We start from the raw sequence: 10,204 nt of genomic DNA on the forward strand, positions 1-10,204 counted from the left end.
CAGAGGCGGCCAAAGGGTCGAGCATCTTGCTGCCCGCGTGCAGGTGTCTGTGCGGCTTTGCCCGCCGGTCTCCCACTTCCCAGAGCCCCATGTCCATGGACGCCGGCGCCAGCCCCGCAGCCCTGGGGGCCGGTGGTGTCACCTGCAGCCCCCGAGCTTCTGACCCACTTGGTCTGGGGCAGCCCAGAACTGGCCTTGCTGACCAGCCCAGGACCTGCTGGCCTGCGTCTGACTCTGCCCCACACCCAGTCGCTGTCCCACGTGGCCACCCCTTGTCTGGCTCCAGCACCAGGTCTTCCGGCTCAGGGGAGCCACAGTGCAGCCATCGGCAGAGGGCACTCACCCCTGGAGGGCCAGGTGCCCCTGGGGCTGGGGGACCCTGGGGACCTGCTGGGTTGGGGGCGGGGTGGACAGTGGTGGAGCCAGCCGGGGAGGCGGGCCCAGCTTCTGCACCCTCTGCGAGCCGCACTCAGGGTCCTGCTGGCCGCAAGGAGGGGCGGTGGGAGAGCCCCAGCAGCAGCAGCAGGGCTGGAAATAGACCCAGATCCTGCAAATGAAATGATCTCAAGCGTCACGGGCAAAAACCCAATTATGGAGCAAATTAACTAAGAGTTACAGATGCAATCGAATAAACCAGACAAGCCTTGGCGTGGAGACAGGCCCCGCTGGCAGCGGCGGACATGGTGACAGGGCGGGAAGGACAGGCAGTGCGGGGTGTCCATGGCTGGGGCGAGGGACCGGCAGGCCTGACCGTGCTCGTGACTGCACAGCAGCCCAGGCCGACGTCCGGCCCCCGACCGGAGCCTCTCCACCCCAGCCTGTGCCGGGGACCCGCCTGAAGGGCAGTGGGGCTGACCCCTGGCTGAGATCATTCCCGAACCCGTCGTGCCCCCTGCTGCACGCTGCAGCTGTGCTGAGCGTAACTTGGAGCCGGGTCAGCGCCGTCAGCAGGTGTGAGCGCGCCAACGCCAGCCCCGCCAGGAAGGGCCCGAGAGGACAGTGGGGCGGGGAGGAATCGGCGCCGGGCGCCTGCTGGCCCGGGAGGGACTGGTTAGTGGGAGCATGCGTGCAGACGAGCCCCAGGGACCCCGCGCTGGCCACTCCTGCCTCGCGCTGACCCCATGGCCGTGACCTCGAGGCACAGCGGGGTGACGGGGGAGAAGCAGCCCCCTGGGTCAGCCCCTTTCCTGGGCCTCTCAGGGCGGGAGCAAGCCATGCCCCCTTTTGTGACATGCCCAGGTCATGACCAGTGAGCAACAGCCTGTCCCATGTGTGACACGGATGGGGTCGCGGCAGGTGGACAGGGGTGGGTGGCGCACACAGCCAAACCCCTGCCGACCCTGCTGGGCGGCTCCCACCCACCTCCTTCCCTGGGTGCGGGGCACCTGACACGGGGCTGCACCTGCTCGCCTTGGGGTGGGGGCTCCCCTCAGGCTGGACCCCAGAAGGCAGGCGGGGGTGCGACCCGACACGTTGGAGGGCGCACCCCACATTGCGCAGGAGCCCGTGGCTGCACCCCTGCTCTCCCCGCGGCTGTGGGGGAAGGAAGCGCCCTGGGGCGCCACCTCCTGGTGGCTTCTCGCCCCGCACCTGCTCACCTGAGCAACCTCGCCAGGTGAGCCCTGCGCCCGTGGACGACCTGGCTGCGGTTACTCCGGGCCTGGGCCTGGCATCACCGCCTGCCCCCCGGACCTGGTCCCAGACGCTGCGGCTGGGAAGCAGGTGGGAGGTCCGGCACGGCAAGCGGGGTCACAGCTGGGAACCCACAGTCTGGATGTGCTGGGGCTCAGGGGCGCAGATTCTAATGGGACTGGAGCGCCTCCGGGAGTCAGACAGTGTGCGCTTGAGGTTGTTCTCCAGGGAGACCACACAGGGAGCCGCGGGGCGGGACACAGGGCGGAGGTCCTGGGGGGGACAGAGCAACCGGGGCGGGGCCCAGAGCGGTGCCTCGTTTCACCGAGGGGGCTCCGCGCAGTAGCTTAACCTACGTGGATCAGCTCCTCTGTCTTAAGTCCTATCGAAGCCTATTCTGAAATCCACAGGAAGAGCTGGTTTGGGTCGTTACCGAGCCCCAGTCCCGCAGGCTGGGGGGGCCCCAACTCCGGGGTGCAGGGCTGTGGCTGCCGTTGTGACCTTCCCGGCCCGAGGTGCCCAGCGGTCCCAAGCCATGGGCGGGCTTCCCGGCGGGCAGGGCAGGGGTCCCACGCTGGGGGTGCGACCTCGGGGAGAGCCGGCTGGGGGTCGTTTGTGGCTCCGTTAAATTACCTGCACTTTAAAAAAAAATTATTTATTCATGATAGACACAGAGAGAGAGAGAGAGAGAGAGAGAGAGGCAGAGATACAGGCAGAGGGAGAAGCAGACTCCACGCAGGGAGCCCGATGCGGGACTCGATCCCGGGACTCCAGGATCATGCCCTGGGCCGAAGGCAGTGCTAAACCGCTGAGCCCCCCAGGGATCCCCCTACCTGCACATTTTTGAAATGGAATGCATTATTTCAGAATCACATATTCTTGTTTTAATTAACTTTTAATTTTTCTGAACTTTCAATTATCCCCGGAGCTGGGAGCAAAGCCCGTTGGGCAGCGCTGGCTCTGCAATTGCGGAGCAGGTGCGGGCAGTGAGGGGGGAGGACGGCCCAGGCCGCCGAGCTCGGGTCCATCCTCACAGGTCTTTGTCTCCCACCCAGGGTCCCTGCTAGGCCCGAACCCACCGTGTGTAGGACCCAGAAGCCCTGAGACGTTACGGTTTCGACGCAGAAGGTTAATGACTGAGCGACGAAATCCCGCCTTGGAGAACCGGGGATGGTATCCAAGGGTCTACACCTGTAGGCACAGAGATCTGTCCCGTGAGCTCCTCGTTTCGGGGGAACGTGTACTGGTCACGCAGGGCACAGGGGCGCGGGGTGTGGTGCTGATGCGCGGCCTGTGGGAGGTGAGCTGAAGCTCGGGACTGCAGGCTGGCCCCGGCTCCAGTCCGGGGGTGCCCACCCGAGGGCACGCAGCAGGCGACGTCTGGGAGCCTCAAAGCAATCTTACGAGAGAGTCTGTCCCCACTTACAGAAGAAGAAACTGAGACCTAGGGGGCTAAGGACCGCCCCGGGGTGACCTTCTCCAGCCCCGGGCCAGCAGCACAGCAGGGACGCACTCCCTGTGGCAGGGGGGTGGGTCCCAGAGCTGAGCGCTGCCCCCACTGCCCCCGGGACACCTGGACCCCGTGCCGCAGCTGAGGGACCTGGCCGGGGTCTCCGGTGATGAGCCCAAGGTCACTCAAGGTCATGTGGGTGTAGACCTGGGGGGAGGTGGAGACCCTGAGCCCATGCCCCAGAAGGCTGAGCTTACAGACCTGGGAAAACGCTCGGTTTAATTTCAGATGCCGGCACCTCCGTGCGGGAAGGAGAGCGAAGCTGAGCCCAGGCTGGGCGGCCGGTTTGGGCCGTGGGGGACTGTCCTCCGTCCCCTGGGCTCCCAAAGGCCGGGAAGGGGGAGCCCGGGGTCGCGGCCTGCCGACCCTTTCTGGAGCAGGTGCCCAGGCTCCTGGCGCTTGGCGGGGACCCCGACACGCAGGGAGCGGGACACACGTTTTCCTTTTAAATCACGGAGGTTTTTTATTTTACATGGAAGTATTTCATGTTTTGTAACAAATTTTAGCGATTTCTAGTGTTTAGAGGCGACCAAAGCTGTCAAGTGTGGGTGTGACCCGTTTCCTGGTGGGGACCTTGTCGCCACCCCGAGGAACTTCTCAGAGCCTGTAAGTTGTAACAATGCGTTGGGCTGAATCAGGGAAACCAGGTCGGTGTTTGAACCACGTTTCTCAGAGGCGGAGCGTGGGTGGTGGGAGTGGGGGGGAGGGGGGAGCCCACCGCGTGGGGGGGGCTCGGGCTGCACCTGCTCTGTGTGCCCTTGGGGAGTGTGGGCCACCCCTGTGCTTTGTGGGGACCTGGTGGGGGCAGCGGTGCAGGGGAGGCTCCTGGGGACCCCCTCCCTGGGGGGCCCGCCTGGACTTGGGCTGAGGGAGGCCCCTGGAGACGCTGTCCACCTGCTGGAGGGACACGGGCTGGGTGGCTGCGGTAGGGCGTGTCTGCACACGGCCAGGGCCCTACCTCACCCTGGGGCAGGTACGTGCGCTTCCCTGGCTCCCCCTCCTCTAGGACCCTCCCATGGGGGGCCGGCCCCCTGCCCCTGGGCTGCAGAAACCCCACAGTGCATGGTGTGCTGGTGCGGGGTGTGGGTGTGTGGGTGCACGGATGTGGGGTGCGGCATGCGCAGGTGTGTGGGGGTTGTGTGGGTATGGGGTGCGGGTGTGCGGGGTGCGCGGGTGCGCGGTGCAGGTTGTGGGGTGCGTGGTGCGCGGGTGTGGGGTACGCGGTTTGGGGTGTGGGTGTGGGGTGCAGGGTGCACGGTGCGGGGTCTGGGTGCGGGTGTGGGCTGTGGGGATGTGGGATGTAGGGTGCACGGTGCGGGGTCCGGGTGCGGGATGCGGGGTCCGGGTGCGCGGACCACCCTGCACAGCACAGCGCCTGTGTAATTTCACGGACATTAGGCTCAGTGGGCGCGAAGCGGGCGGCATGGACCTCACGCGGTCCCGCGGGCGCCAGGCGGGACGTCAATACGGGGATTGAGGTGCCATTCACACGTCAGGTTTATTGAGATGAAAATGTCTAATCAGAAAAACACGCGGGGCTTAGACCGCGTGGCCGGACGATGCCAAAACAATTTATCTTAGAAATTAATTTGGAGGAACAGGTTGCCTGAGGGGCGGGTGCCGAAAGTTTTGTTTCCAATTTATCAAAGCCCCAGAGGCTGGTCAACCGCCAGTGTGGGCTCAGGGGTGGGGGTCTGCGCACTCCTCCAGCCCTTCCCGCCTGCCCTCCCGGCCCCTGGTCCCCGCGGTCCCTTCCTTCTAGAGCTGGTCACCTGCCCCTGGGCCGCCTGGTCTCCTCCTGGGTGCACCCCACCCCAGGGGCGGCCCGTCTCCCTGCTTGGAGCTCTTGCCCCCCTCCCCCCTCCCCCACTCCCTCCCCCTTCCCCCACGGAGCCTGGCAGGAGCGTGTGGGGTCCCCGCGCCCCGATGCGCCCCTGCCCCGCGGCGGGTCCTGGTCTCCACGTCTTCCGTGAGCGCCGCAGGGATTGGCTCAGACACACTTGAATCCACCTTCTTTACGCAACCGGAAAATCCCGAATAAGCGAGATTTTTTTTTTTTTTTAAACTCACGACTTTATTCTCAGAGTAATTCAATATTTATCTCGAAAGGCTGATAGTGATGTTGAGCATCTTTTCGGGCACTTTCGGTGTCTGTGTGTCTTCCTGGGAGAAGCGTGTGTCTTCGTCGGCCTCCCGGGTAGGGGCGGGGCGGGGTGAGGGTCTGAGCTGGGAGCTGGCCCGCCGGCCCTGCCACAGCCGTCCTCTGGCTGGCAGAGACCATGTGCTGCCACCGCCCCCCGCCCAGCAGGACAGCCCCACCCCTGTGACCTCCCCCGGCTCCAGTCACCCCCCAAGGCCCCACCTCCAAACACCACCCCCCCAGGGTTAGGGCCCTGACATGTGAATTTTGGGGGAACACAGACATGCAGTCCCTAAGGGACCCTTTGCCCGTTTTGAATTGGGTTGATTTTGTTGTTGTTCGGTTGTGGGAGCTCTTTACATATTCAGGGTACCAGACCCTTGCCAGGTAGAAGATACTCCTCAGTAGGTTGTCTTTTCACTCTTGACAGTTTCCTTTCAAGCACAAAAGTTCTTAATTTTGGGGAAACCCAGGTCATCTGTTTTTTCTTTTGTTGCCTATGCTTTGGTGTCACATCCGAGAAATCAGCATGAATCCATTGTCGGGGGGCCTTCTTGCCTTTGTGTTTCCTTCTCAGACTCTTGATAGTTTTTAACCCTTATGTTTAGGCCTTTGGTTCATCTGAGCTGATTTTTAATAGCGTGTCAGGTAAGGGACACTGAGGAAAACAGAGGGAGAAAATGGCAATCTTAGGTCGCGGCATGGGCGCAGGGTCTGGCGGGGACGGAGGCGCCAGTGGCGTGTGTCTGGGATCCCGGGGGCCTGCCAGGCAGGGCGCATACCTGCTCACAGCCAGCGGTGTCCCCGAGGTGCCGAGAGCTGACCGGGGGCTCAGGGGACGGTGGGTGGGATGGGGCCGCATGTCATCTCCGTGTGGGACCCGGGCCTGGAAGCCCCTTGTCCCTGCAGAGCCTTATGCAGGGGAGCAGCTTGGATGGGTCAGGCCCGCCCGGATGTGGCCCTTCCCCGGGGACCCTGCTTCCGGCTGCTGCCCGACAAGGCCTGGGGCGGCTGTTCAGCCAAGCTCGGGTCGTCCTGGGGCGTGGGGGCCCTTGGCGACTCGTTCCCCCCCTGCCCCCACTCTGAGAGCTGGCCAGCCGACTGCAGACCCCAGCCTGCCCTGGACCCCCCTCCAGCCCCAGGGACGGGGATGGAGAAGTCACAAGAGGGGACTTGTCAAGCGCGTCCTGGCCGCACGGGGGTGGACAGGCCGGGCCGGGACCCCTGCAAGCCCGGGCACTGCACCCTCCTCCTTGGTGGGCGGTTTCCCGAGGGGCGGGTGGAGGCCGGGCGGGGGCCCTGGGGAGCTCCTGTCCCCGCCCCAAGCCCTGGCCTCGCTGCCATCCGGACCCCATAGCGGTGTGTCCAGGAGCCGCGGGGCCCCGCGCAGCAGCCCTCCATGGTCCTTGAAGCCGAAGCGCCCACTGGAGTGACCCTCCCCTTCCACAGGATCCCGATGCCTTCCAGACACTTCACCTAAGAATTACCTGAATTACGCCGCCTGCGTTTCCCTTGTTTCTGCAGGCGGCTCTGGGCCCCCGGAGGTCGCCAGTGGTGGGCGTGAGGGGGGCCGTGTCCCTGTCCCCCCACAGATGGCGCTGTGCCCCTGCAGTTGCGCAAGCCGCCCTCCCCGGGACTTCACTTTCCTCTGACGCCACAATCTACAGACTCCACTGTTGGTTTAGGGATTTGGGGAGACTTACTTAAAATTAAGTAAATACGTGAACAGGGGAGTCACCGTCTTCCGAATGGGACTGTCATCTGTGACCAGTTCGCTGGTTAATGCCTGGATTTTTGCTTTGTTTCTCGTGTCAAAGAGTCCCTCCGCTTCTGCTTGGGGCAGGGTCCCCCCGGCCGCAGCTGAGACCCCCCCGGGCGGGTCCAGGAGCCACCTGGCTGGATGTGGCTGCAGGAGCCTGAGGAATGGGGGCGGGTGAGGCCCCCACCTGCCCTGCGGAGCTTGCCTTTTGCACGTACTGCGAGGGGAGGAGGAGATGGAACATTCCAGAAACCCTGCAGCTGGGCGTTTGGTGAAGGTGCTGCACTGGTGGGGTCCACGAGGCGCCCTGGGCCTGGAGGATGCTCGCTGCGACCCGGGACCCGCCTGCCTCCGTCCTAACCCCCACCCTGTCTGGGCTGGACACCGGGACACGGATCTCATAATCTGGGGGGGCAAAGCATCCCTCAGACGCCACTGGAAAGGTGCACACACCTGTTCGTGTTCGGGACTGGGAAGCGTGCCTGGACTGACAAGTTCCACACATTTACTTATGTCCCAGAGCTGCTAATTACGAGGGCGCTTGGGCCCCGGCAGGGAAGGGACTGCCTCTGCTTCCCCGTCGCCCGCTCCGAGCCGCCGTCCTGCTGGGAGCGAGGTCTGAGGCGCCCGGGCCTGGGCCTTGGTCGGTGGGGCCACGAGCCACTCCCAAGTGTCCCGACTGAGCCGAGCAGCCACCTGGCCTCTGTCCCTGGGGAAAAACATCCCGTTGTTTCCCCAGTGGGATGAGCCCCAAGCTGAGTCATCCCCGTCCTGTTCCCGTCACTGGGGAGGGTGGTGGGCTCCCCCACGCACCAGCCTGGCTCCCGCCAACCCCGGGGGGCACCCTTTCCAGGACCGTGTGCCCCCGTGGACGGGGTGGCGTGAGGGGGCTGCGCCCTCCCTGGCCTCCTGCCCCCAGGGGTCGAGGGGTCTGGGGGGACGCGGGGGTAGGTCGAGGTCTCTCCTGGGAAGGGGACTGGACGTGGCCCCTGAAACGACACAGTGAGTGGCTCCCTGGGGTTGTGTCCCCACCCTTTCACTTGCCCCCCAACCTTGAATTTGATGCTTTGCGAGGACTCCCCCTCCAGGAAGACAGCAGAGTCGCAGACCCCTCACCCGGGACCTTGCCTCCCCGGGTTGTCCCCACACGGGCGCCCTCTGGGACCTCTGCAGGGCCATGGTGCGGGGTGGCTCCTCGCTCGCTCTCTGCCCTCTGTCGGGCTCTCCGTGGAGGCTGGGGTGCAGCATCCCCTCCTGGATGGGGTCTTCCCCACCTGGACGCTCCTTCCCGTTGTCCTCAGGCAGGGAGCGGGTCCCGGGCTGGCCTGAGGACGCCCCGCAAGCTGGGGCTGGCAGTGGTGAGGATCCCTGGTTCCCACCTGGCCCACCTTAGCTCCGGGGCTGGGGGTCTTGTGGGAGGAGCGAAGCCCCACACCCAGCACCCAGGGCCCCAGGGGCCAGGAGGGGATGGTGGCGTCTGGGGGGACCTGGGAGGAGAGGCTGTGGGTCAGGACAGCAGCAGGGACCCGGGAGCGGGACTGCTTCTGCGTCTCAGCAGCTGGTTTGCACATGTGGGGTCGGGCCCTGGAGACGGCTGGGGGGCTGGCCTTACTGTGTCCCTCACCCGGATGGGGACCCCGCCGCAGGCCCACCAGCCCCCCTTCATCTCTTCCTCCTCATGGAGCAGCAGCCCCTGGGCCCCACACACCGCGACCCGAGTCCTGCTCAGACCGGTTTAGGGCCGCTCTCTGCTTCCGGAAAAGGGCACCGGGCCTGTGATTCCCGGGTAGGTTCTCTCCGAGTTCCAGGGGCCCTGGGTGCGAGAGCTTCCCCATCCCCTCCCCTCCGCCCCTTCCCTCCCCACCCCCCCAAGCCACTGGACACCTACCTCCACTTCCACAACCGGTACCCGGAGAGGAGTGTCTGTTAAAGCTCGGGCATCGATCGAGGGTCACCTTCCTGCCACCGTGCGAATAGCGGCCGGAATCTCCGTGTTTCCGCGTGGCCCATGTCTGCTCCGCGTGTGGCTCTGCACAGCCCCCCGTGTGCCGATGCCCCGCACCAACCACGACCTGGCGACTGAGGCCCGAAAGCCATGCGCACCCGGTGCTCAAGGGTGTCACAGTCAGTTCAGCTGCTTCTCCAGAGACCTCATCCGCAGGTGCTCCTTCAGAGTCGCTGGGAGACAACATGGGTGGTGCCTGGGTTTTGGGGGGCAAGTCCCTGACCCCCTTCCGCTCAGAGGAGCCTCTGCCCTCCCCGCCCCGCATCGCTCGCCCCCCTCAGCGTCCCACAGGTCGGCCGCGGTGCCCCGGCATGGCCTCCATCCAGCCCAGGGGTCCGGAGCAGCACCCGCTGTGGCAGGGTTGGGGCTCGGTTTCGGGGACGCGGCCTCCACACGGTGCACATGCCCGGGTGTCCCGCGGGGCTCTGGCCCACGGTGACTCATCTGCACACCTTCACAGAGCTGGTGCCCCAGGCCCTGCTGCCGACCCCGCCCCCCACCCCTGCCTGGAGCCTCAGGGGAGGGGTCGGGGCTCCTGTGCTCCGGCGGGTGGGGTCACCGGAGCCTCCTGCTGTGGAGGGTCTTCACACAGCCCCTGCCTCCCGGCCCAGGGTTGGGGTCCCCATGGCAGCGGTCCCGGCCAGCCTCTCCCCGCGTGTCCTTTCTCCAGCCGTCCCTCTCGACAGCCCGGGCTGGCTTCCGTTCCCTGGACGGCTTGAGGGCTGCACCCGTGCCCCTGCTGGCTGGCGGGCTCTGGAAACTAGAGCGGGTGCGGGGCTGCGGGTGGGAGCAGGCGCAGTGTGACGGGGAGGCCGGGGAAGCCGACTGGGAGGTGACAGGGGCACGGCTGGGCCGGGCGGGGCTGCTCCGCACTTCGGACCTCAGGCCCACGGGGATGAGGGCCAGGCTTCCGTGTGCCTGCGGTGTGGACGGCAGGGCTGAGGGAGGGGGAGCACGGGGCCCGGGTGGGGGGTCGGGGGTCTGATGCCCGCCGGGCGCACATTAAGGGTCGCGGTGTCTTCTTGGAGAGTTGAGCCTGCTGTCATGACGTCACGCCCTTCCTCCTGTGGCACGAGGACTTTCCTTGCTCCAAACCCGCTTGGTCTGATGTTAACGGAATGACTTCAGCTTTTTTTTTAAAAAAGATTTTATTTATTC

General features: G+C 65.4%; 1 long non-coding RNA gene across 1 annotated transcript; it reads left to right on the forward strand.

Annotated features, from left to right (window-relative positions):
• The first annotated feature begins 1,296 nt into the window (after positions 1-1,296).
• On the forward strand, positions 1,297-3,811 carry LOC111097829. The gene is made up of 4 exons (XR_005365469.1): positions 1,297-1,615; positions 2,688-2,846; positions 3,061-3,272; positions 3,371-3,811. It is a non-coding gene; the product is annotated as an uncharacterized LOC111097829 (long non-coding RNA).
• The last annotated feature ends 6,393 nt before the right edge of the window (positions 3,812-10,204 follow it).

The sequence above is a fragment of the Canis lupus genome, chromosome 10 (genome assembly GCF_011100685.1).
Source record: "Canis lupus familiaris isolate Mischka breed German Shepherd chromosome 10, alternate assembly UU_Cfam_GSD_1.0, whole genome shotgun sequence".
Taxonomy (NCBI): Eukaryota; Metazoa; Chordata; class Mammalia; order Carnivora; family Canidae; genus Canis; species Canis lupus.